Genomic DNA, 27,884 nt, shown 5'->3' on the forward strand with positions numbered 1-27,884 from the left:
TGATCGTTACTTACACAAAAACTCCAATCACCACCCCCGACAGAAAAGAGGCATAATGAAAACATTAGTGGATCGTGCAAGACGGATATGTGAGCCGCGCTTTCTCAATGAGGAAATTAATCATCTAAACCACGCACTTCAGGCAAATGGCTACTCCAGAAATGAAATCCGAAGAGCAATCAAACCCAGGATGAATCAAACAACCAAGGAAAAACAGTCACCTACAGGAAAAGTGTTTTTGCCATATATCAAAGGAATTACTGATCAGATGGGAAAGCTTATGGAAAAGCATAACCTTCAAGCAGTATTCAGACCCACCCGAAAAATACAACAGATGCTACGATCAGCAAAAGACAGCAGAGACCCCCTCACCTCTGCAGGAGTATACCGTATACCCTGCAGCTGTGGACAAGTTTACATCGGGACCACAAAGCGTAGCATCCAGACAAGAATAAAAGAACATGAAAGACACTGCAGACTTGGACAGCCTGAAAAATCAGCAGTGGCTGAACATAGCCTAACTCAAACAGGGCACAGTATCTTATTCCAGGACACCAAAATACTGGACAACACTTCCAACTACTTTGTCAGACTGCACAGGGAAGCCATTGAAATTCACAAGCATAAGCAAAACTTCAACAGGAAAGAAGAAACCTTAAGAATGAACAGAGCATGGGCTCCAGTTCTGAAAAACACCAGGCCAACAAAACACTCCACACCCGACAATAGCCCTGCAGAGAAGATTAGCACATCAAGCACCAATCCATATGCAAAAGAACCTCCTCAGGATTCAGTGAAGCCTCCCGCCATTAGCATTCCACACCCTGGGAAACTCTTACAGGATGACTCAGCTCAACCCCACCCCTCCTGAGTAGATACAAATGACCTACATCTTTTCCACACTGTGACACTGAGAGATCTCTGTCTTTTGGTGCTACACCTCTGAAGATGCCAGCCACAGCTGCTGGCGAAACGTCAGGAACTACAATGCCAAGACCACGGCAATACAGCCCGGAAAACCCCCAACAACCATTTATGTGTGCATATTTGCCAAAAACTTAGTCATTTTTTGTATAGCTACTAGAATGTGGAGGGATCCTTATCATGGAGCAAATATTACTAGCACATTCATTTGTGGGCCTTTTTGTGCATAAATCCTTTTTTGTAAATACTGAACTCCTACTAGGTGTGGAATTCCATTAGCACCTAGCCTTTTATCCAGCATTTGTGTTAAACTAAGTATCTCACTGTTCCAGTCTCCTCCACCCATGATCATAATGAAAGACTGAAATAAGTATCTATTATAGTTCATTAGTTCATTTAGTATTTGTTGCTTACACAGTTTACTCTTTGGTTCACTGCATTATGCAAAGGCCACTTATCAATTCTAAAATGTTATTTGCAGGGTTTTTATGTCAAAGCTCCTGCCTTGCCGGTTTCATCAGACACTACTGGCATCTGCAACCCAATTTCCTTTACTTATCGTATTAATATCAAGTGCACATTTTTGAAAGGTAGCTTGTTATTCTTTCATCTATGTAATTGATAGAGATAGAACACCAGGAATCTCCACTATTTTCCTCCATAAACCATTACCTGTTGCAATTTTATTTCCAATTTCCAACCAATTTTCCACTCAGCTTGCTGTTTCTCTTTGGCACTTTTTTATTTATTTACTTTTAATCTGATTCAGCCTTGCCTGTAACTATTTAAAATTAAAGTACAGAGAACGCAGTGTGAAGAATATTATTTCCAGTGACATTTCTAAGGAGCTTTGGATAGTGTTATCCCCTAACAAATACCAGCCTGAGAGTATATAACATGGATCCGGTGCCAGCAATTATGGGTTCCCAGTCAGGTAATTCTTAAAATTATTGAGCTAACTCTTGGTTTCCTCTCTGAAACATCTACAAAAGGAAGATCATATATACACCAGTGACTATTTGATGAAGCTACGATAAGTGGGTCATAAGAACTTTAACATTTACATTAGATTTATTTTAGGTATTAGTAGGATTACTGTTCCTCCAGTGGAGGTGGGGGATCCCCCACTCACTGCCCCCTGCCATCACTCACCTGGCCAGTGAGGGGAGGAGGGGAGGAAATAGGTCTCCAGGGTGTGCTCCCCTGGTGTGAAAAATGCTCATACTCCTGGGCCTGTGCAATGACATCACTTCCTGGAAGTGACATAATCAGGCACGTGTGTGTGAAGACAACAAAAAAGTGAGTGCTGGGTCTCCCCCTACCACCAAGTGGGTAAGGGGATCTGGCAACCCTAGGTATTAGCCGTTAGCTGTAGCAAAAAAGAAAATTTTCATAACCTAATACTATTTCCCTTCTCTATGCAAACATTTTAAATTAAACTTTCTCCATATCTTAACAGCATGATATTTTAAAAGTGTGTAAAACTCATGATCCATCAAGCTGAACACAAACCACAAACCATGGATAGGAAACCACTGTAAATCTGATTGATCTAGAGAATGCAAAAATGAAAGAGACAAAAGAAAGTATTTCTCAGAATGGAAAGTGCTGCTGGAAGCAATATGCAATGATAGTCTGGAGGAGGAGTGGACAGAAGTGGTTAGGAATTGCTGAAAGTAAGCTTGCGTTGGACAAGTTGTGGTCAGAATGTGAGTAAAATAGCAAAAAGAGGGTTTAATCAATCTTTTGAACAGCTCACTCAGACAATAGAATTTTTTTTGTAGCATATGGACCATTTATCCCATGGGAACTCAGAGCAAACCAGGGAAAGAGAAACCCAGAGGTAAAAATATCATCCCAAGAAACCAAGCTTGTTTTCATACCTTCCAATACAGTGCAAGGAAAATTTGCCATGACCATAGGGGTTCCTAGAAAAAGCCAAAAGCAGAGACCAATACCAATGAAAAGAATTTAAAGAGATTAAAGATATATTACAAAAAAGTATTACTATCAATATATAAAGTGCAAGGTGCTACAAAAACATATTATAAGCTCAAATACAGTATTATAATATTTCTAAATATAAATATAACAGAGTACAAAATTTACAAAATGTCCACAAGTCAGTGGCAATTACAATACACTGTTAATTTCCATTGCAGGTGCTATGTAAAGCCAGAATAGGAAACAGGTAAGTAACAGGTAAGTACTTAAAAGGAGTAATTCTTCAATAATCAAAATATTTTCTTTATCCTTCTTTTTCCACAGGTGCTGTGATCCAAGAGGCACAAGGACCCCTGCAACTCAACAAGGAGCCAGCTAATAATTTGTTTCATTAATCCTTCCTCAGGAGTCGCACCAACAATCACACCTGAACTGAAAATAAAATTAATGTACAATTGAAAAATATTGTTTCTTCTTTCCTTACATGACAGTTATTAAAGCATGTACAAACTCTTACAAGAAAAGAGCCACCTTGAGACTCTGGTGGTACATCATACACTGCAGAAATGTCAAGCTGCTGGGAAAGACACCCATCAGAGCAAAGAATATAAAGAACTATCTTAAAGTGACCCTGCCCCTAACATATGTAGTAAATCCTTAAAGTAATGTTGGCAGTCAGATAGAAAAGAGTGGGGGAGGAAGAGGCAGAAAGGGAGATAAAAGGATGAAATGGCACATTCTAAAAAACAAGTAAAAGATAAGTCAGTATTTAATCCCGCAGGTTTTAATTTCTTTAAACAATGAATCCAGAAAGACTCCTTGCAAGCAAGTTCTACGTGCATCTTTTCAGGATCCTTTTCTTGAGACATGTGAAACAGAAAAGTGAAAGTCTCTTTAGAGTGATGATGGCAGAAATGTTCAGTGAGAGGAGCCTCCATTACTTGATTCCGTATTCTTGACATAGGTTCCAAAATGCGAATTTGTCGACAGGTATTTCCAATATACATTTTGTTACAGTCATAGATAATAATGTAGACAACACACAAAGTTCAGCATGTTGAAAAGGCATTCAAAGAAGCAATCAGACCTCTATCATTTAAAACAATTTCTGTGCCATTTAAAGACATAGGGAATACTGTACAGTTGCCACCTTTATAATGCCCCCTAATGGTAAGAGATTTGGACTGTGGGGTAAGATCAGTATGTACCAAGTAGTCTCTAATGCTACGCATACGGCGAAAACCAATGGTGGGGGGATTCTCACATCCCGGGATATCCTAAATTAAATGCCAGTGTTTACAAATGATGTTTTTAATTTTAAAAGCCAGAGAAGTGTATTCAGTGGTCCAAGAGATGTCGCTCCTAGTTTGTTTAGGTTTTTAAGAAAGTAGTTCAGATCTAGGGACAGCATCGGCTTTGGTAATTGCCTTGTCAATAATTCCCTTAGGGTACTCTCTATTTAGAAAGGCACACCCCAAAATAAGTTTTTCATATTCAGATTCTTCTGGCACAGTGGAGCTGTGTTTGAGCCTTAAGAACTGACTAAAAGGAACATTGTCTCTTAAATGTCGAGAATGGTAAGATGAATATTCTAAATAAGAATTGCAATTGGTGGGGTTTTTATAAGGACGGACTTGAATGGTGTCACTTGTACTCCGGTAAACAGTCACATCTAAAAAGCTTAAACAATTTTTATTTGCCTGACAAAGGAAAATTAATATGGGAGTCTAGGGTGTCAAGCCATTCACTAAATACAGAGACAGTTCAGTTTGGTCCAATACCAAAAATAAATCATCTATATAGTGGTAATAAACCACAACCTTATCAAAGAAAGGATTGGCATCATGGTTGTAAATAAATCTATCTTCTAAATCTGCCATATATAAATTATCAACCGATGGTGTCACTGAACTGCCCATGGCTACTCCCTGAATTTGATAGTAGAACTGTTTGCTAAAATGGAAATATTTTTTTCAAAAACAAAATCTAATAATTGTAATAAAAAGGGAGTAGAGGGTTTCTGTTCTTTTTGTTCATACAGGATTTTCTCAATAACAAATCTAGCTCCTTCATGACCATGGGGGTTGGCTTCCTCTTTGCCATCCCTGAGAAGACTAGACAAGCTCTTTCTCTGAAGAGAAAAGCTGGCCACCCTGTGACTTTCAGCTGGTATTCCTGATTCCCATGAGTGAGGAAATTTATTTGATTATTTGCTGCTGGTAGTGTAGTTTGATATTGTGCATAATATACCGGTTTTCATCTTGCACTAATTATAGTCCCCAAAAGAACCAGTGTTACTATGACCTCCTCAGAAGACCGCAACACACTATGACTATCACCAGAAGAAAACGCTTGGGATGGTAAACCTATTTTATCTCACAGTAAAGAAGCAACCATTATTTGCTTTATGGATTAGCTACCGAAAGTATTGAGCTTTATAAATTGATACTTCATATTGTTGCTTTCTAACTCACCAAGAAGAGAAAATGAACAGTGAAATACTATGCAGAATTAGTCTAATCTAAATCAGACATAACATTTTCAACATGGCCCCATTTGTAGTTAAATCCAGAGACTGGAATCATGAACTTAAAGACAGATCTTCCTACAAACCTAAGAAAAGCTCCAGATTTGCAAAACAATCTAAAATTTGAGGAGGAGGAAGAAGATGACAACAACAACATTAGAGGTTAAACATCCCCAACATCATAGAAACGATACCTATTACTTTAATAAATGCATGCCTTCAGGGACTGTTGCTAGGTTACCTCAGCTGTATTGTCAGATTCAAGGCTTGGCTTCTGTCAGAAAAAAAGAAGAGGGAGGGGGGCTGGACTTTTTCTAGGAATGTTTGAACCTTTGAGGGGGAACTCACTGGGACCAGGTTTGGCAGCAACCACCAGATGACTAACTACCCCACGACTTGCATGACTTAGGCCAAGTTGTTTGCTACTGTTCAGCCACAGTAACCCTGTGAAGCCAGTGTCATGTAGTGTTTAACGTTTCAGACTAGGACTTGGGAGAGCCAGGTGTGAATTCCTACTCTACCCAGTCACACACACTGAGCCTCCTGCTACGGTATGCTGGCAGCCTTCTGTTCCCACCACCACTCAGAGCAGTGGCAGGACAAAAAACAAAACAAAAACAAATTTCAGAGTCACTGGCACTACTATGTCAATTCCAGGAGAAACTTAGATGTTGCAGGACAGCTCTAGGAATCGTTGGAAACTATGAATTTAGTATAATGTTTCCAGCAATTCCTAAAGCTACCCTACATTACTTTTGGTTGTTTCTTGGAAATGATGTTGTAATATCAGCAATTTCAGCTATATTGCCCCCCAAGTACTGTCCCCAATGCCCTGTCTAGTAACCAGGCCACTCACAGGGTTTTTGTGTGGATAAAAGAGAGGCAAGCAGAATGATGTAAGTTGCTCCCCATTGTGAAGAAAGGTGAGGTATAAATGAAGTAAATAAATAATAAAGGTAGGCTGCTTGGTGGGTGGGGAGAGAAGGAAACAAGGAAAGATGAAGATATGGTGGCTGCCAGGAGAAGGCAAAGAGGAAATAGTGTGGGGAAGGGAGTAAAGAGAGGTGCCCCTGCAAGTTGTTGTGGGTTCTCCACTGCTAGCACTGCATAACTTGGCCAGAGACTTTCCAGGGAGAGTCTGTCAAGGGGTGGAGAGTGAAGGGGAGAAAGACGAAGAATGGGACAGATAAAGGTAGGCTACCTCGTGGGTAGGTAGAAAAGAGAGATGTTAGCAGGAAAGGGGAGAGGCCATGGGGACTTTCAGGGAAGGGAAGGAGGAAATAGTGATGGAGAGTAAATGATGCTCTACCCAATGTCTGTTTTTAGTTGCCGTACAGCCAAAGAAACACATACTTACTGGACCACCTCTCCCAATATGAAACTTCGAGTTCCCTCAGTTTTCCCAAGCATGGCTTACTTTCTGTCCCATACTGAGGGAGATAAGATCGGGGGCACCATGAATTAAAGCTTTTTGTGTGTGGCAGCCACGTTTCTATGAAATGGGCTACCCAGTCTGTGACTTCTGCCAGTCCCCAGGAAAAGGTGCAAAGTAGTGGTTTTTATGTGGTGTCTCAGAGAGCTTTTCACTTAATGACCTTGAATACTTTATGTTCATTGATGTTTCAGCTCAAGACTATACTTTAAATGATTGTGTTGTTGGAAACTGCTTTGACTGATATAGAAAATCAGTTTCCAACAAGAAAAATATTTTAAAAGTAATTAATAAATGAATAATAAATAAATACCAAAGTTGACATAATGAACATGTGCAATAAAATTAAAGTGCACTTCCTCATTGCTGGTTAACTGCTGCTCCCAAGCTCTCATACCCAGTATTACAGGGATGGACTTTGGTGGGGGAGGGGGGTCAAAGGATGTGGTTGCTATACAATGTTTTGTTCTAGCACCTCTTAGTAGCAAAATTAAGTACTCAGGTGCTTGAACACAGTTAACCCAATTATGATTCTGTGGCTATGAGACAATGCACAGGTGCTACACTGTGTGTTAAATAGAAAATTGTATTTTCAGATTATTTCTTTTTCATGTTTTTTAAAATTAAAATTGTTTTTAAATTTTTTAAATAAGAAAACTGCAAATTCAAATTTGACAATATTTGGAATCTGAAATTTGAAGAAAAAGAGCCCACTTCTTGCACCATCAAACTTGAAGGTGAGATCCTCAAATGAAATGCAGAGGTAGAAAATAGATGCTGGGAGATGAGGGCATGCTGATGATGGCATCTGTATTTGGAGGAATTTTGGAGGAATGTTGTGATATGCAGAACCCTTCTGCTCATTCTATGATTTCTGTCAAAGATACTCTAGAATTATATCTTTGTTTGTCTGCATACAGAATCATTTAAGTGAATAAGGCACTATGGCCCCACCCTGAACAAACGTTTGCTGATACAGAAGCACTCCAAAAAACATCTCCCCAGATTTTCTTGAAAACCTTAAAGTAATCTCTATAGCCATCAACAATGCAAATATGCAAGGCAGGGTTGTTCTGTCATTTTGGCTTTGTGGTTGCTATTAAGAAACATATTTTATGGATATAGTACACATTCAAAGCCATTTTGTTTTCTCTCAGGCACATTGTGGACTGTAGGAAATGTGTTCATTCAACTAGACCATCTGCTCTTGGCCACAATCCAGCTATGTCCAAATATAGGACCCGAAGGGAGATCTAATCTAATCTTTTCTTTAAAAAAGAGTCATAATATGAATTCAAAGAGTAAGAGAAGTTGAGTGTTCTTATTTCCTGCTTTATTGAACTTTTTGTTTGTGTGATTTCTTTTTGTTGGTAGAACCAGCAGGTTAGCTTTTTTTCCCTATGATACTCTGCAAATTTTGCATATTTACAGTGCAATCCTAAACAGAGTTACACTCTTGAAGTGGATTTAGAAGGGTGTAACATTTCTTAGGATTATACAATAGCTAGAGAGTGCCTTAAGTCATTGCACGTATTTCAGTATTTTATTTATCACAGATCATGGAATCTATGATTACCAAGATACATAGTTCTTTTTAAAATAATTATTTCATTTATTCTCAGAAAAAAACCTTGTAAAATGTGCTCATACTCACAAACAGAAAGAAAAGTCCAAACCATGCCAGATAGCTCTGGTCATCGTAGGGCCTGGCATGGAGCAAAGTCTCTCACATGCTGGTAGAATGGTTATGGTTAGTGAGATTCAGATCAAGATTACAGCTAGAAAGAGCTCTGAGAGCTGCTGTGAGGAGCCATCTTTTCTAGAGCTGTCAGCCAATCAGGGCACACTTAGATAACAGTGTTGCTAGCATGAGAAAGTGGGGAGGGCAGCCAGAGCTGATACTCTCTTCCACCCAAGGACATCTAGCTTTGGAACAGCAGGCTGCAGGGTGCAGTTAATTAAGGAGCCTGTCATGAGTCAGCCCCAGCCTTGACTGGCCACCTTACCTATTGCCTCAGAGTCCTCCTCAGAAGATGAGCAGGAAGGGCCAGCAGGATCTTCTCTAGAGCCAGAAGCCCCTGCAGAAGCTATTGGAGAGGAAGGGCAGTCAGAAACCACTGCTGCTGCTCCAGAGGGAATTCAGCAAGAACAGCCAGAAACCTCCACAGAGGCTGTAAGAGACAGACTCCTCCAGGGCAAAAGCGAAACCCGAGCACCTGGGGCCAGCTGAAAGGAGGAAACAAGACAGCTCTGCTGGAGAGACGAAGGAGTGGCCGTTTACAGGCACAGCACCAAGCAGAGCTGTTAGAGAGAGAGGCAACAGCTGTTCCTCATTAGGACAGCATAAAAGGGAGACACCAAGGAAACCAAGTGTGGAAGTAACTCAGCTCGCCACTCCCTGCTACCAGAGCCCTACGCCTGGATGCTCTTGCCTTGCACCTTGCTCTACTGCTTGATTGGACTTTGACCCCGGCCTGCCTTTTGACTACCCTTCGGCCTGCTTCTCCCTCTGACTGGCATATTGGTCCTGACACTTAGCCTGACTTCTTGACGCTGGTTTGCTGCCTTCTGGACTACTGACCTCCTGCCTGTTGTGTTCAGCCCTGCAGTACCAGTGAGCCTCCTGCCTGCAGTGCCCAGCCCTGTGTGCGACAGAGCCTGCTCATTCCATTCTCAGGGTGGCAGAACAGAACTGGGCCTGTGGAAGCTTATGGGCCTGAACCAAAGTTGCTCAGGCTAGGCCAGCCATATGGGTTATGAGAGAGACTGACAGCAGTGAACTATTACCATGAAAGTGAGAACTCACTCCCAGTTTTGACAGCAGTGAACCATTACCATGAAAGTGAGAACTCACTCCCAGTTTTGAGTGTTTGGCTCTGGACGTCCTCCTCAAGGCAGCTTGTGGATAAAGCTGTCTTTGATGCAGACAACAGAACCTGTGGCTTTCAGCATGCATGTCTGCACTTATCATTAACCTTTTACCGAGTCCAAGCTGCTTGTATATTTCACCTGTGGCCCATCTCTGGCAAGTGGCTACCCAGCTACTTGTATGTGTGCCAGTCTCTTGAGATTCTCAAATCTCTTGTAGAATATAGCACGCTATTTTAGCAGTCTATCCTCCGCTGCTGCTCTCTCTTCCTAAAAATGTCTTTGAACACCAGCTGCAGAAAGCAAGTTCTAAATAACCTGAGGCTGACAGACCTCGCAGGCAGTCAGTCAGCTCTCTCAGAAGCTATGGCTGCCTCATCTTAGGTTATGCCCAGTTGCTGCTCCCCTAGAGAGAAACAGTGCTACAGGAAGGTAATCCAGTATTCACAAAACCATCAGCCCTTCTTCACCAGTGAAATCTCTCTGCAAGATACCTTTGCTGCGCATTGAAAATTCATCCTACGGGACTCCTAGCATTCTTACCTTAATTGACTCCTTCAACTCAAATCCTCAAGTCCTGTGTTACCTTGCCGTGCAGGAAAGGTTTCTCTTTCACTGCATTATTTAGTAACCAAGTAGCAGGCTTCGAGACTTGAAATAATCTGAAGTCTTCCATGCTAGCCTCTCTCTCTCTTTTTTTGCACATTGGATTATTTAAAAGGAGATAGCGAGTTTTGTGATGAGACAGTGATTTCTGTGAAGTCCAGGCAGCAGGGGCACAAGGTAGACTTTTTCCCCTATAAAAAGAAAAGTTACTTGTTGTGTTCCTAAAAAGATGCCAAGCTGACAGCTGTTGGAAACTAAAATCCTTTGCTTATTCTCAGAGCAGGTATAGCATATCTAATACTTGGCTGTCTGTGGGGAATTTCCCAGATTTACCCCCTGGAAAAAATATAATTCAGATATAATTGAAAGCTTATGGGCAAAAGTAGAGACATATTTCAACAAAATGTGTTGTCTGCACTTGGGGCATCCCGAAGTGAAAAGGAAAAAATATTTTCTTGATGGCTGCTCACCTATCAGTCTTCATCCCACTTCAGCACTTTCCAGGTGTTACTCCTTATAAGGGGAATATTACTGTAGCTTGTTGGAGGACTAGACTTCACAGAACTGAAAAAATATGCCCCACAATATAAGATAAATATCTTGTATTACATGAACAAACTACTCAACAGTGATGTAATGTGGGTTTAGGTCTTGAGGGCAGGATGAGGACGTTGGCATGGACAGTGTCACAGAGCCCAGCACTAGGCCATGACAGTATTGGGGGCACTGACTGCCTCATATGGTAACTTCCTACCCAAGTGAATTTCTTTCTGGAGAAGAAGTCATACTACCTTGAAAAATAACTGTGCATGACATCTGATTAACAATGGGCACAATAAGGTCCAGTTGTGGTGAGCAGCCTCATGGAACCATCTCTACGCTACCCTAAATCACGCACAGTAGCTCTGAGTGGAAATACACATTGTGAATTACCTGGAAACGTTCAAGTGCAGGATTTTATGTGTTGTCCTCAATTCACATGCAGACTGTCTCTTACTTAGCACATGTGAATGCCACTTTCCATCTGACTTGCCAATTTGCATTTCTTTAAGGTGTGAGAAAGTGTCAATGAATGGATGTGGGAGGTGGGGGAAACTGGGAATTTGACTCGTGAAATGAGGTTCACTTGAGCGTCCCTAGGTACTACGTGTATTTTCACCCCATCAACCAACTATTGATATGAGAAACAAAGCTAACCACAAAATAACAGTGAGTGCATAGTATGTTTTCAACATTTCTACTAGGAGCTGTATAATGGGATGCTTTTAAAAATTAAGATATTGTTTAAAAATATTTTCTTATACACACTAAGTAAGTATACATATTGAACTAGCTAAGTAGCCCTCATCTGGCAGTATCTATCTTCATTTTGTAGGCACCTAAAGCGCTTATGCAAAAGGGAAAAGGGAAAAAAATCTTCTCCTGGCTGTCCTCTTTACATGATTCCAGCCATTTTTCACCTGCACTATTGTTCGTAAAAATGATGGTGCTGAAGGGCTTGTGTATAGGAAGAGAGATTCTGGCCAGATTTTGATAGAAGCATAAATGATTTTTGAAAAGTGAACAAAATTTGGTGTTATTATAAACTTCCACCTGAATTGTAGATATACATTAAACTAAGAATTTCTGATGACTTCAATAGAACTTTTAGTTAGGTGCACTAAGCACTTTAACCATGCAGCCCTGTTCTGTTTAGTCAGAATCTAGATGCACTGGTATTTTTAAACATCACTCTGCTATTTTCACAAGTAACGTATTGTATATAAAACCATTGTCTCATACCACAAACATACAAAAACTCAAAAAGCCCCATCTGGTTCTGCCAACTTAGACAGATGCCAGGAAGGTGCTGGAGGGTGCCATGGCATCCCTGAATGCTACATGGAGGAACCTCTGATCTAGGCAAAATGTATCTTTAACAACACAGTAAAAGGGAGGGGATGTAAGTGGGCAGACCTGCTGAAATTCATTCTTCTATGCAAGAATGAAATGAACAAGAAACATGAACCTATCTGAACTCCAAGAATCTATTGATTCACTATTTTTTTTAAAAAAGGTTTAGCATCCCCCCATGTCCTCCCCTCATTAATTTTCTAGTCCAAATAAACATGATATGTAGCAATCATGCAGCACTTCTCTTTTTTTACAATGAAACATTTTAAATTTAGATTCAGGACAGCCCCTGAATCTACTTATTCATTCATTCAAGCATATCTCCTCCACTCCACCCTCTTTGAAGGTTAAGGGGACAAATGCTTTCTTAGGCAAACATTTTAGAAATTAAGCATTAGGAAAGAGTCTATTATCTGATAATTCAGCCCCCCTCACACACCCCTCCCAAGAATAAAATCAAGTAGAGATTTCAAGGGCAGAGGGTAGAGTTGTTTTAAAAACCAAGCTGTTCCATGGTGATGGGTAGAATGTGATATTAGAGAACAATATCTTCTCTGGGCATAGGCAGAGTGACATATTTCCAAGCAATGATACCCCCCCCACACACACAAACAACTTGAAAAAGAATAAAGGCAGGTTTGGGCTCCAATCCTAGACAAATTCCAAAACAGAATTAAAAAACAGTGCAGTAGTAAATAAAAACTGTGTTTTTACGAAGTGGACTAGGAAAGAAAAGATGTGCTCACATGATTGGCAGAGGAGAGAAAAAGCTATTCTCTGATTGGCTGCAGCTGCAATTGGTGATTGCAACTACATTCATACTGAAGAGCCTTCAGAAGACAATACAACCACTAGCACAAGGACTGGATTGCTCACAGGCAATCAGTACATTTCTAAGCCTCGATCATCATGGTTTGGGTTAACCATGATAACTGTTAGTTAGAAGTGCACTTGCAAGTTCCACAGTGTGTATATGACCCAACTGCCCAAAGGAAATGTTATTTGCCTCATTGGGGAATCCTTTGCATAACCCATCAGTAGGCAAAAAACACTCATCTAGGCAAAAAATCACTCATCTAGGCAAAAATCACTCATCTAGGATTATTTCCAGTTGGAAAAACAGTTTAATGATTCCTAGGCAATAATTAGACTGTTATCCTGAAGATGCTTTTCTGATTGTCTTCCAAGGGATTGTCTATGCAGAGGAAGCCAGCATGATTGGAGTGTTGGTCTAGGATGTGGGAGACCAATGGAAGCTTGTCAGGCTACCTTGGCTAGTCACACCCTCAACCTAACCTACCACACAAGGTGGTTGTGTGGATGAAGTGGAGGAGAGGAGACTGATATTACTTTGGGTCCTCTTTGGGGAGGACAGTGAGGTACAAATTTTAAAAAAATACCCATGATACTGAAGTATATGAATCAACTTGTTGAAGACGACCTGTTACTATACAGGAGCAAACTTGCTTTGAACTTTCAGCAAAAACATTAAAAATGATCCAGTAAGTGACCTAATTTATGTGTAAACAAGCAGTTCAATCATGTTAAGTGTGAATGTCTGTCATATTCATATACCATAAATCGATATCTCCATCTCCATCTCTCTATCTATACTGATACAGACAGAGACAGAGGTAGAGATAGATCAGCTCTCAGCCGGGCACTATAATAAAACTTCCTGACTGGCATTTCTCAAGATATAGCTGCTGTTAGGGGTGAGTTGCAGAGAAACAAAACAGCTAATTTTTCTTAGTCCGTGGAGGTTCCCAATGCTGATATTTAATACCCTTCTCAGTCATCTAATTATCTTGTATTCTGTTGCCCATCGTTCAGGGAAAGAATTTTAAAATTGACATTTTTGCTGCATGCCTAGCAGGTTTAATTCAGTGGGTGGACAGGAATTCTAGTGAAATGTCTTATCACTAGCCTCATCATAATAGATACCCGGGGGGCAGGAGTTACAATGAAACAGGAAGTGAATGTGTTCTGACAAGGTCTTGTTAATGCTAGAGCATTGTGTTTGAATATGTTAACAGGAATCAATAGCTGGCAATGGATATACTAAAAAGACAAAAGGATAAAATCAATTAAAGATGTCGTCTCTTTGTAAATTAGAAACATCAGCCAAATCCAGTGGCTTAAAAATGGAAGACAACAAGAATATTAATGAGCAAGAAGGAACTTGACAACACTTCTAAAAGGGTTATCTGTCTTTTTTTAAGGTATAATTTTGTACAGAGGAAGAATGAAGGGCAAAATCATGATTGGATACATAGCAGTAGACATATAAAGCTGGTAACATTTTCTGTTCAAAATCAAGTGTGGTTAATTTATTCCATTGATCCAAAAAAATTCTTCAAAATTGGGGGGGGGATTTAAGGTGTAGCAAAGATAAAAAATAGTAATTTGGTGAGTAGCAATTCACATCCTTTACTGATCTACAGGCCAGCATTTCAGAAATTACAGTCTTGAGATTTTGTGGATGTCTACAGAACTGTGAAGATCCATCCAATTTCATGGTATTGGAATCTTATTGAGCAAAGGCAATGCCCATAAAATAAAAAGTGTCTTCTATAAATAATGCTAAAAGTCACTTAGTACTCAATTGTGTTATTTAGGTTTCTGCATGTTGTTAATGGTAAACACCACGATCTCTTCTGATTGTACTATCTTATCTACAAATTGAGTTGGGATAAAGGAAATGAGAGAATTGTTTGTTATTATAAATTCTACACTAATACTTACAAATTTGATCATTCACACCAGCATACTCATTATGGTCTGCCACGTGAAACTGTGATAAACTCTCCATGTAGCATCAGTACAGGATAAGACGTCTTTTGTATACAGTGGTTCACCTCATGGATTTGGTAATATACTCCACGATACCACCATCACAAAACCAAATGTGACAAGAGGGGAATCACCTATTTGCATAGCATGCATTGTCAACAAATCATTCACAACTGTAACAGAAAGCACCCTCCCCAGAGCTGAAGTCCTGACTCCTGAACAAAAGATCTTCCCAAGTTGGAAATCATGGCTAAGAAGATGAAAAGGACAAAGTCAAAGAGATGTTGAAAGAAGGCCTTTGTGTTGCAAAACAGAGAACTACTTTGGAATAAGAGTAAGCAACTAATCTGGCTAACATTCAGAAGTTTACTCATTTGGAGCCTCCCTAAGAATTTGGGGAACTATTTGTTAATTCATTGATCAAGTCAATAAGGAGCTACTGGCTAAGTGACCTACTCAGGACAGAAAGGTAGAACATGTACAGCAGTCTTCAAGAACTGTCAGATCTTGCTGAAGATGTCTTTGTTTGGCCACAGGAAAAAGATCCAAGCTTGGATGCTGAGAAATATTTCCACGGACAGAAGGGATTTCTGTTATCAAAGCACACTTTTCTTGCAACCTCCCTCCTGCTGCAGATCAAAACATTCCCTGAAGTACTCCTGGGGGAGGCGACTCCCACGAGCAGCATGAAGCAAGAGCTGAAGGCCTGGAACAGGCAAAAGGAATTGAAAAAAATGCCTTCTTTTCCAGCTGCAGACTGTTGCAGGGTGGTCTATTGGTTGCAGCAAATCATTTGCCCTCCCATTTGGAATAAAGAGACGGACACAAGGCATGGGTGAAACAGGGCCATTAAATGACCGATTTATTTATAATTAATTAACCTGTTAACTTAATAACGGCAAGGGTGAAACTAGCGTTACTGTTCGAGCAAGGGGTCACACAGACCTGCTCCCCGACTAGCATGGGCGAGCACCCCCTGCCCCAGGTGCGAGCCATCCATTGCATGGCTGTAACCCGGCCGGCCAGGCGAATGGTTCCCCCCTTTAAAGCACCATACACCCCAGCCGTAAGGCCCGAGGGAAGGTCTTTTCCAGGGGGTCCCAGGGCAGCCTGCCCTCTCAGCTGGCAGCCGTAAAGCCCGCCAGCCGATCCGAGACAGGCCCCCAATCCCCACCAATGGGGCTGTGCCACCGGGTGCTCACCGGCCTGCTCTGCCTACCCCAACTAACCTGCCAACGGGCAAAAACAGCCTAAACCTAATGCAGCAGTACAAGGTAGGCGAAAAACACCCCTCACCAACAGCCAAACAGGTGAGAGGCGAAAAAATTCCTACCTGGCCCTGAAAACCAGCGACCGGCTAAACCTGTACTGCCAAAAGCAAGGGAGTGGAGGGGGGGGACGAGCGCACAACGGCAACTGCGCCACAGGGAGAGTGGGGCCGGCCTAAATATGGCCGGCCATGCCCCCTTGGAAGACCCGGATACCCGGGAAACTCCCGCCCTTCATCCATGCGGAAGGGCAAAGCCCGGCACCCGGGTAAGCGCTCCGGGGGTGCCGATTTGCCCTCCCATTTGGAATAAAGAGACGGACACAAGGCATGGGTGAAACAGGGCCATTAAATGACCGATTTATTTATAATTAATTAACCTGTTAACTTAATAACGGCAAGGGTGAAACTAGCGGTACTGTTCGAGCGAGGGGTCACACAGACCTGCTCCCCGACTAGCATGGGCGAGCACCCCCTGCCCCAGGTGCGAGCCATCCATTGCATGGCTGTAACCCGGCCGGCCAGGTGAATGGTTCCCCCCTTTAAAGCACCATACACCCCAGCCATAAGGCCCGAGGGAAGGTCTTTTCCAGGGGGTCCCAGGGCAGCCTGCCCTCTCAGCTGGCAGCCGTAAAGCCCGCCAGCCGATCCGAGACAGGCCCCCAATCCCCACCAATGGGGCTGTGCCACCGGGTGCTCACCGGCCCGCTCTGCCTACCCCAACTAACCTGCCACCGACAGGGCCAAGCCTCTGCTTCGGCCCTGACGCCCCACATCTCCTGTAGGGACAGCAACAACCCTTGCCGCAAATCGGTCAGGAATATTCCATTGCCCTTGACAGAAAGGTGAATCCCATCTCCCCTGTAGAGGTCAGCATAGGAATCACGAATACGTGGATGGGGCAAATAAATCCCCAGCCCTGCCACCAATGCCTTGAACATAGCCTTGTTGGCCTTGCGCCTGGCCCGCTCAACTGCGTCATGATCTAAAGCCTCCCTCCAAACCCGACGTGGGAGGATGGAAGACCATATAATGAGGACACCAGGCCATTTCTCAGCAATAAACTTTAAATCAGCCTGAGCCTGTAAAGTAAGGGCCTTGCCCTTGACCCAACCCAAATCATTTCCACCTAAGTGGATCACTAAGAAATTAGGAGGAGGGGAACACCTTCCCTCAAACAAGAGTGGCAACAGGCCCGGCCAACGCAGGCCCCGGCGGCCCTGCCACTCGATCTGAGCCCACCGGCTAAGGCCAAGCTGGGACCCCCACGGAGTCCTCTTGGCCTGGTGTGCAGCCCAAAAGACCATACTGTGTCCGCATATGATGATCCGACACCTCCCACGGCGAACCACATCACCTATAGAAGAAAGGAACAATTAACAAGAGCTTACAACGGGGGTGGCAAAGGACGGACATATCGCCGGTAAGCCGCCGAACGCCACCGCCCAACACCGCGGATGGCCGCTTCCGGGTACCCCATGGCAGCTGCTGTTGAGGCAGCCCCAATTCGAAATGAATGAGAACAGAATTTGAACCCCTGGAGGCCCAGCTTGTCCAGGGCCCTCTTCGTGACAGCCCAGAACTGGTACCTCGTAAGAGGGGTCCCGTCGCTGTGGCAAAACAGAACTCCTCCATCGGAGCCTCTCGTCTCAATATAAGCCCTCAGCGCACGCACCGGGCAAAGTTCCCTTTCGGCACACGGACCCAGCTGGACAACAACCCCCTTCCGAGCCTGATCAGTCTTAGACCGCCTAAGACAGATGGAAACACCATCCCCTACAAACTTCACGTCGCGAGCCTGAAGGGGTCTGTCAGACCCATCCGCCCGCGACTGAGCCACAAGCTCACCTATCCTAAATGCCCCAAAAAAGGCAACAAGAGATGCCGCATGAAACAGGAGGGCTTCATACCCAGATGAGCATAACGTGCCCCATACTGCACTTAAGCCCATCAAAATGGACGGGGAAATGGGTTGTCTAGCGTCAGGCTGAAAACCGGCCTCCCTAGACCACCCTTCTAACATTTTCTGGACCCTAAAGTCCCCTGTTACCTCCATAAAACCCCGAGCCTTACTGGCAAAGGCCAAGGCAGCCAAAAGCCCCCGTATAGACTTTACAGACAAGCCAGTCTCCTTCCTATCTACGCAGAACTGTATAAGGTGCTCTGCCGGAATGGGCCAGCTCTGCTCCAAGCCAGCTTCCAACCGGAAGCCTGCAAACTGACGCACCGCGCGATCATACGACCTTCTGGTGCTAGGAGCGATGGCTAAACGGATAGCCCTGGATGCTTCAGCCCTCCAAGGTTCCACAGATCCACTGGACAGGCAAGGCATCGGCTTCTGGGGCCAATTGGCGAAAACGTTCCATCTGCTGGCGAGACAAAGCATCCGCCACCCCATTGTCCAGACCTGGAACGTGCATCGCCCTGAACAAAACGTTCAGCCGGAGACACCTGAGCGTAAATGGCCGGACCAACCGCATGACCCTGGGCGACCAGGATGACAAGGAGTTAATAACCTGAACGACCGCCATGTTATCACACCAGAAGTGGACAGCATGGTTGGCCAGCTCGTCACCCCAAAGCCAAACGGCTACCAAGATTGGAAAAAATTCCAAAAATGTCAAATCCTTAATAATGTCGCTGTTGTGCCATGCAGCTGGCCAGGGCTCAGCGCACCAGTGTCCCCGGAAATAAACTCCAAACCCCACTGATCCAGAGGCATCGGAAGCCACCCGCAACTCCGCTTCGAGCAAGAGCTCCTCCCTCCTGAATGTAACTCCATTATATGAGAAAAGAAAATCCTCCCAAACATGTAGGTCCTCCCTGATCCCCTGGGACAGCCGAATCCTGTGATGCGGAAGCCGCAGGCCCGCCATCACGTCACAAAGGCGCCGCAAGAAAGGGCGCCCAGGTGCCACAGCCTTGCAGGCAAAATTGAGGTGGCCCACCAGCTGCTGAAGTTCAAGCAAGGAAGCCTTCCTTTTGATCCGGAGAGCCGCCAGGCGTGACCGAAGGTCCCTCACCTTGACCTCCGGGATACGGAAAGTCTGCTGGACGGTATCGATTTCGATACCCAAATACACCAGGACTTGAGCAGGCCCCTCGGTCTTTTCATGGGCGAGGGGAACCCCCAGCTCCTCAGCCAGACCAATAAATCCTGCTAATAGCTTGGCACATTGGCCCGACCCCATGGGCCCACAGAAAATAAAGTCATCGAGGTAGTGGGCGGAGTCACGGCATCCCATCCGTTGACGCAAAGCCCACTCCAAAAAGGTGCTGAATTTCTCAAAAGCGGCACATGACACGGAACATCCCATAGAAAGCGCCCTGTCCATGTAAAACTGGCTGTCAAAAGAGAAACCCAGCAGCTCAAAATCAAAAGGATGTACGGGTAAAAGGCGAAAGGCCGACTTGATGTCGCATTTTGCCATTTCAGCCCCAAAGCCGTTGCGCTTTATCATAGCCACCGCCTCATCAAAGGACGTGTACCGCACGGTACACAAGTGCTCTGGGATGGCATCATTAACCGATCCACCCCTGGGGAAAGACAGGTGGTGAATCAAGCGGTATTCACCTGCCGCTTTCTTGGGTACAACTCCCAATGGGGAGACCCTCAAATTGGGCACAGGCGGGGCAGTAAAGGGGCCCAGAACTCGCCCCTCCTGGCATTCTTTTTCAATCTTTCGCCTCACCACCTCCTCCATGCCAACCACCGAACGCAGGTTGGATGACATAAAGGAGGCCCGAGGCCCCTGAAAGGGTATCCGAAAGCCAAAACTAAACCCTTCAAATAAAAATGTGGCGGAATCCACGTCTGGGTAGGACAGAAGCAATTCATAGAGCACCCTCAGCTTTATGGGTGTTGGGCCCCTTGTCAGCAAAGGGCTTACCTTGACCACCTCCCGGGCGGGGACCACCTCCGCGTGGCCGGGGGCGAGGACAAGCCGAGAATCCATGGGGTCCCTTGCACCGTGGGCACTCGTGTCTGAACCCGCAACCCCTCCTGGCACACACCCCCTGATAAGCAAATTCCCAGCAAAGCAGCCGGGGCGGAACCGACTGCCCCGCAGAGGCGCGGGAACCAGGAGAGGTGGCAAGATGCTGCAACAAATGCCCGCTATCAGACCTATCACCTAGGTTAGGTTTGGCCGGTGCCATGAGCTGCAGCCACAACTGCTGGTGGATGCGATCCCAGGGCAATGTAGGGTCCACCGCTGCACGCATACGAAATTCCTCGTCATACTGCATCCAAGCAGCACCGACGAACTCCGTATGCGCCCTATAGACTATATCAATGTACTGGAACAAAGGCGCAGCCCTTTGAGGCTGCGCCCGGGCTATAACCCCCACATAGATCAGCATGCCGGGCAACCAATTTGCCCAGGTGCGATCAATCTTATGCCGCTTAAGGCGTTCCTTGTCACGGTCATCCATATCTTCCTTATCCTTCTTTTCCAAATCTCGGAAAAGGAGGGTAAAGACGTCTACAAACTCACCGCGCAGAATCTTATCCCTAGTTGCAGGCGTCAAGTGGTCCCCTAACGGTAAGGCAGTATCTCCAAATGGCATGACCCGATAGGGCATGACGCCTAACGCCTGATAATAAGGATTACTTAGGAACGACGGCCATCCCCACTGTGGCTGTCCTTGTATGAGACTGCCAGTGGAAGAACCAGGCGCACTAGCCTGAACTACCCCCTGTGCGGCCAGCCCACCAGGCTGAAGTGGTGGAGGCTGGGCACCCCAAAACTGCCAGGGGCCAGCAAAGCCCTGAATCCCCTGGTACGGGTAAGACTGCCCGGGCAGCGATCCCCCTAGGGGGGCTACCTGAGATCCGCTGCCCTGAGAAGGTGGGGCCCAGTTTGCTAAACCAGGTCCCCCAAGCGGCCCCCAGGGCCAAGTGGAAGGTGTGTGTGGTGAGGACAGCTTACCATCTGCTTCAGGCTGACCAACGACCACAGCAACAGGTGGCTCTTCTGCTGCCTCCTGCGCCTCAGACGCCTCCTGCTCCGCCAGCCTACCCGATTCCAGGCTGCTAGGTGGGTCCGCTGCTGCCACAGCCGCACTAGAGGCACCTTCGAGAGCAGAAAGACGCGTCAGAACCTCCCTCTGGAAAGTGGCTACCGACACCTTTTTGGATGCCCTTTGCCCCCGGGCACCCGCCACGTGCCCAGAGGCCAGGCCCCTGCGGCTTTCCAGTGCCGCCAGCTTGGCCAGGATTTCCTGCCGTGAAATAGAATCCTCATCATCATCAGAAGACGAGAGTGGCAAGGCTTGACTTGGCGGAGGTCGCTTGGCAGGCTGCTTACCTTTACTAACCCCTGCACCCTTCTTAGGTGGCATGGCAAGGACAAGCCTTCTCCCACTAGCCTACGCTACAATTACAGGCAACCCCGGTATTGACACCCCTCACCAATACAATGATGACTAGAAAAAACAGGGGTGGGGGAGGCTCCAATCACCCCCAGATAAAAGCCACTCACACCCAAAGCCAGGGCACACCACCAACCAAGCCCACGAGAACCAGCCAGAAAAGCACTCGGGTTGTGCAATGATGCCCCAGACTGCAACCACTAGGAACCCCTAACCGGCCAAAGATGGCGCTGGCTAAAGCTCCCCACCCCAGGTGCCACACCCGAAGGGAAAGGCAGAAACCCCCTAGCCCCCAAGGAGGGCAAACTCCTAACACCCCCTGGCTGAGAGAGAGAGTGAACGAAGCCCTAAAGGGGGCAGGTAAAAAAGGGGGAGGGATGATGAAGTGCAGCAGGCCGCCGTTGGATGCCTCCGCAACCACGGGCCCGGCCCACAAGCCAGACCCGTGCGGGCCCTGAAGCAGCTGCTAAATGCTGCGCCGCCCCGCCGATCCTGGGCCCTCCGCTGCACCGCTGCCTCCCGAGAACGCTGCCGAGCCGGAGTCAGGGAGAGCAGCCGCTGCCGCCGCCGCCGCCACCGAAAACGCGGCAGAAACGCTGCCGACGGGGGAAGGCCCTAGCGCGCTCCGTGAGCAGAGGAAGAGAGATCCTCCCTGGACAAGCGCGCAACGGCAACTGCGCCACAGGGAGAGTGGGGCCGGCCTAAATATGGCCGGCCACGCCCCCTTGGAAGACCCGGATGCCCAGGAAACTCCCGCCCTTCATCCATGCGGAAGGGCAAAGCCCGGCACCCGGGTAAGCGCGCGAGCGTGCTCCGGGGGTGCCGATCTGTGTGCAGAGTGCATGCAGAGGAACAAACTTCCACACATAGCCTGGTTTACGCCTTAGAAAGGAAATATGAGCTCCTTCTTTAAGGAATTCCATTGAGGATAGGAAAGGAATAGAAACAGCATTCTAATCTATCTATATAAGCTAGGAAGCTGAGAGATGCAGGATGGATGTCCTGTTCTCATGGCTGCAAGATAGAGAAGAGTAGGTGAGAGGTTTTAGGAAGGAAGGAAGGAAGGAAGTCTCTAAGCGTATTAGTGTGCACTCAAAGGGATAGCTCAGAACAATACAAAAGAGGAATGCACAAGCCCTGACCCTTCTATTTCACTCACTCTCTTGTGTCCCACTCTGTAACCTGAGGCTAAGGGACTGTGTAAAGTCTTTCACTTCTTACATGGTCATCCTCCACAGAATCCAATTGGACTTGTTATTGGTTCACATGAAGAAGACCCTTTTTCATGGTGGTGTCACACAAGGACATATAGTAGAGCCAAAAGAGACATTTTACTTCAAAGAAGGAGGCTCAGCCAACAGAAGTCAGAACACTCAGAGGTAGATGAAATTCATCGTCCAACAGGACTGCTTGTGAGTACTTAATTGCCACCCTAGTCGGAATGAAGAGGCAGACACCAAGTTGGATCTAAGGGCCACTTTATTAACTACATACAGCAACAACCAACACAACGGCAAGGGCCTAAAGCGGTACAGGTCAGGCCACGGGATCCACTGCGGACCTCCGCCCTGACCTGTCTGGGCAAGCCCCAAAGCCCTGGGTGTGACCCATCCACTGGATGGTGTGGACCCAGCCAGCCAGGCAAATTTGGTCACCCCCCTTTTGAGCTCCTAACACCTCAGCCGTATAGCAGTGAGGTAAGGACTCTCCAGCAGGGGCTCCCGAAGGCAGCCTGCCCCTGCCACTGGCAGCCGTCAAAGCAGTACCAGGCCTACGGGCAGGCCCCTCTTCCCCTAATGGGGAAGCTCCAAGGGTGCTCACCGGCCCGCGCCCCATCTAAACCAAGCCTGCCATGGCACTACTAACAAGCACCACCCTGAGCCAATCTCCTCAAACCCCTCCTTGGTGCAAGTTAGGCGAAAAAAACCCTTCATCCTGGACCAATTTGTTAAAGGGGGAAAAAAATTCCTACCCGGCTTTGATAAACAGCAGCCAGCTAGTCCTACATCAATTATAGGGTGAGTAGGGCGGGCCGATCTCCAGAAGCCGACTGCGTCTGGGCCGGGGCAGCGCAGCCACCTAGGGCTCCTTCTCTGCCCCGCCCAGACAACCCCAAATATGGAAGGGGGAGGGGTGGTGCTGCCTCCCTCCTTCCAGGTAAGCAATGGACAGCACCCAGCTTGAGCAGCGTAGCTGCCCGCCGGGTAAGTGCCGCATTCTACGCACTCAAGAGCAAAGACATTCCTGAGAACATTTATTCTAATATTAGGCTTTGTGCAAAACACAAACCCCTCACTCATAATGCCCTGGTCCAATGACCCCCTAGTTTCAGCTGGATTCAGGAGATATGAATTGCATTCACCACTACAACATAAAACACATTCTTGCTTTGTAGGAGATGATGAATACAAGTCCTTGAGTAAGAAATACTAAAGGCCTTGGTAGTGTACCTTGGGTAGGTCCTGTATGTGCTGTCATGATGACAATGACCCACCTGCTGCATATCATCAAAAATATACAGATTTTTTAGGGTTTAAAATGCCATTTTCTAACAGTTACTCAGCTTCTTTTCTAATGTGTTTGTAGCTTGACAGTGTGACACACAAACTAGTGGAATCCTGCCTCATTTTGAAATGATGGTGAAAAGCTTGGAAATAAAGGCTGGTGGCAGTCTCTGAACTGATGTGTTCTTTTCTGAGGAGTGATCTGAGAATGTTTTGCTCCTCTGGGTTGTATCTTTCCTTCTATCAATAAAGTAAATTATACAAATTGTACCAGGTATCTCTGACATGCTTGTGGCATGTGTTTCCAATTATATGAAAACACCACATGGTCTGATTCTCTGAAGAATATGACTTGATTCTCCTACTCTTTCTGCATTTCTAATTGTGATGGTGGCTGGTGAATATATTATTCTGAAGCAAATGTAATATCTTAGTTTCGGATGGTTTTCTGCAGTTACTGTTTCCTCATGATCCAGGTGCTTCCTCCAACTTCCCTAAACAAATGCCCATTCACAGTGCCACCCTAAGCAGAGGTAAAGGCTTCCTTAGCCCATTGTTTATGGGCTTAGAAAGATGTAACTCTGTTTAGGATGGCTATATCCATTATGTGGTCTCCATAAGCCTAGAAAATCATTTTTTAAAAATAAGAAATGATAGGACAGATAGATGTGTACTGAATCCATTGAGGAATCAGCATCTATGCAAATAAGATCTACAGTGTCGCCTATCGCTCATTCCTTAGCAACACTACAATTTTTAATATATAAGAACCATTTTGTGTTTGCACATATGTGAATATGGCTATAATGATAATCATTAGTATTGTGAACTGTGTCCTAAAAATCATATTAGTATTTAGACAGAGTTTACTATGTCTGTATAGTTTTTGTAAGCGTTTCACTTTTTGTCTTAACAAGCCTTTTACAGAAACTCTATAAAACAGGATCATGCTGCAATATTTCACAGACGAAAATAAGGACATGTTTGTAACACTCCAGTTCTTCTACCCATTGTCACTACGCAATTGCTTGCCACTATATGTTCCTGAAGGCTCTGCTCCATCTGGTGCATATATTTACTTTACAAACCTGAGTCTTTCAGTAATTTAAAAGCCAGAAGAATATCTGTTCTACTGGGTAAAGGTATATAAAATGATTGTCCTACCATCATGATTTGATTTGGAAATGGGAATTTTTTTTATGGGTTCTCATGTGTAGGTCAAAAATGACAGTAATCTTTTTCCTGACTAAACTAATAAAATTTGTCAGCAAAATTGACATTCACAGTGGCACTTATTTTAGGATAAAGTAATGTGTAATATATAATGCCATAAAACTACTGTAAATGAAATAGGAAATCTAGCAAAGAAAATAGCTGGGATTAAAATGCTCAGAACAAATAAAAGAAATAAAAATAGGCACATTCATACATCTCCATTATCAATAGTTCAGATCCATAAAAGGAAGATGTTGAGACAGAGGGTAGTGGCGCTAGAAGCTTTGATTGCCTGGCCAATCACAAGGAAGCAGTGAAGAGCATACGTATGCATGCCGCCTACTTAGTCAGCACTTACTGATTGGATTTAACCCACCCCCTTTCTCTTTATCAGTGTGAGATTAGCTGGTCACTTTGGGGTCATTGGAAGGACTCTCTGATTGGCTGTTAAAACAAGTTTTATTGTGAATTTTTGTTAATGGGGGTATTTTGATTAAGCATAGATTTAGGACTGGGGAGACCAAGATTGGATATGTTAGAATAATGTGGGGGTTTGCTTAAGGTAATGTAAACAATGTAAGCAAGCTGAGGAACATTTGGTGCCATTTCCTTGAAAAACAGCCACTTCAGACCCCCAAATTGATTTTCTTAGAAAAAATTAATGGACCCTAAATTCCAAAAATCCAATACCCCCCACCCCAATGGAATCCCAAAATGACATTGGAACTCATGGAAATCTTGGAAAATGAAACCTATGCCCTTCTTGGAATAAAAACAACAATAACAGTGTGCTTATATATTGTCCTTCTGGTCAGATTAGTGCCTACTCAGAGTGGTGAAAGTCACTGTTACTATTATCTCTACAATATAACTATGGAGCTGGGGCTGAGAGAAGTAGCTTACCCAAGGCCAGCTGCTGAGCCTATGACAGTCATGAGAGTCAAACCAGAAGAGTGCTGATTTGCAATGCAACCACTTAAACACTATGCGACAGCAGCTCTCAGATAGGAAATTCAAAGCTTTTTAAAAATGCAAACACCTAACCCATATTGTAGATGGGAGGAGAGGGTGACAGCTAAGAAAGTGGCTTGTCTGACACAAACTGTTGACTTTACAGAAGAGGTATAGTTGTAGAAAAGGATAGACACAGTAGGAGGTAGAATCACAAAGGGACTGGACTAGTCTCTGTATTCCTGTGTAGATGACCATAGGGGTTTGTTCTTTGGGTTCCTGGTGCAGGGGAAGAAACCTGAACCGGGCCCGATTTGTAAAGATTCGGTATTTCCTAATTGGGGCCAGTATGATGGCCTTGATTCGGAAATACCAAATCAAAGCTTCCCGGAGTGATTTGGGTTGCTTCAGGAAGCTTCGGGGCCTTTTTAAAGGGCTCCATCCCACCACCACTCCACTTACCTAGGACATCCTGGCAGTGGTGGAAGTGGTGGTGTGGGCAGCGGAGGTGCCAGCTGTAGCCTTCCCTGCTGCTCTGCTTGCCGCCTCAGTGGCCGAAGCAGTGGTGTGGGCAGTGGAGGTGCTGGCTGCAGCCTTCCCTGCCACCCTGCTGGCTGCCGTAGAGGCTGAAGCAGCAGCACGGTTGGTGGAGGTACTGGCTGTGGCCTTCCCCACTGCCCCGCTGTGCCAGCTGTGGGCTTCCCCACTGCCCTTTGGGAAAAGTAAGTGGGGTTGAGGTTGGGGGAAGGGGGGCTCAGGGGGGAGGTGGGGGTCTCACTTCATTATGTTCCAAATCATTAGTAAGCATACCAAAGTGATTCCGATAACCCGAACCTGAAATGGCTTGCCACTTCGGGTTTTGGGTTATTCCAAATCTTTTTCCCGCTTCGGGTTTACCCGAAAAATTGAATATTTCCCCGGTGCACAAACCTAGATGACCAACATAAATGCTACAAAGTCAGGCAGGTGTAAAAAACACTGATGTTTCCCAAGAAACACTTTTCCATTAAAGATTCAGGGGGGGGGAATCTGCAGCTATCTCAGTTTTAATTGTATTAGTCTCAGTGCAAAATGAAATTCTACTAGGTAATAATAACTTTTTACTCTGAGGGGCAGTAATCCTAAACAAAATTTAAGTCAAGTGCTGGCAAAACTAATATGGCTTGACACCAATAATAACTTGTGCAAATTCAGGCAAACCTTCATCATTCTTATTTTGTATTAAATGTCATCTTATTAGATGATGCACAAATGAATGGCATGATAGCATGAATTATTGTCCATTAATAGATGATGTTCCACTGTCTCGTATCTCTCCATTAGACCTTGATAAATATTTCCAAAATTATTTCTTGCCAGATCCATGATTAAAAAAAAAAGAAAGTGTCTCTTGGGATGTATTATTGAGCTACTAGGAGGAAGTCCTCACAAGAAGAGGTTTTAGCAGACTGCTACCTACAGTTTGATCATTCTTCCCAGTTATTTCATTAGCTCTAAGAAAGGCCAACTATTGACCTCAGTGCAAACTTTGGATACTTCTGCTAGATCCTTAAGAATACCTTTTCTGATTATTAGTGTGAATCATGT

Source organism: Eublepharis macularius, chromosome 2 (assembly GCF_028583425.1).
Source record: "Eublepharis macularius isolate TG4126 chromosome 2, MPM_Emac_v1.0, whole genome shotgun sequence".
Lineage (NCBI taxonomy): Eukaryota > Metazoa > Chordata > Lepidosauria > Squamata > Eublepharidae > Eublepharis > Eublepharis macularius.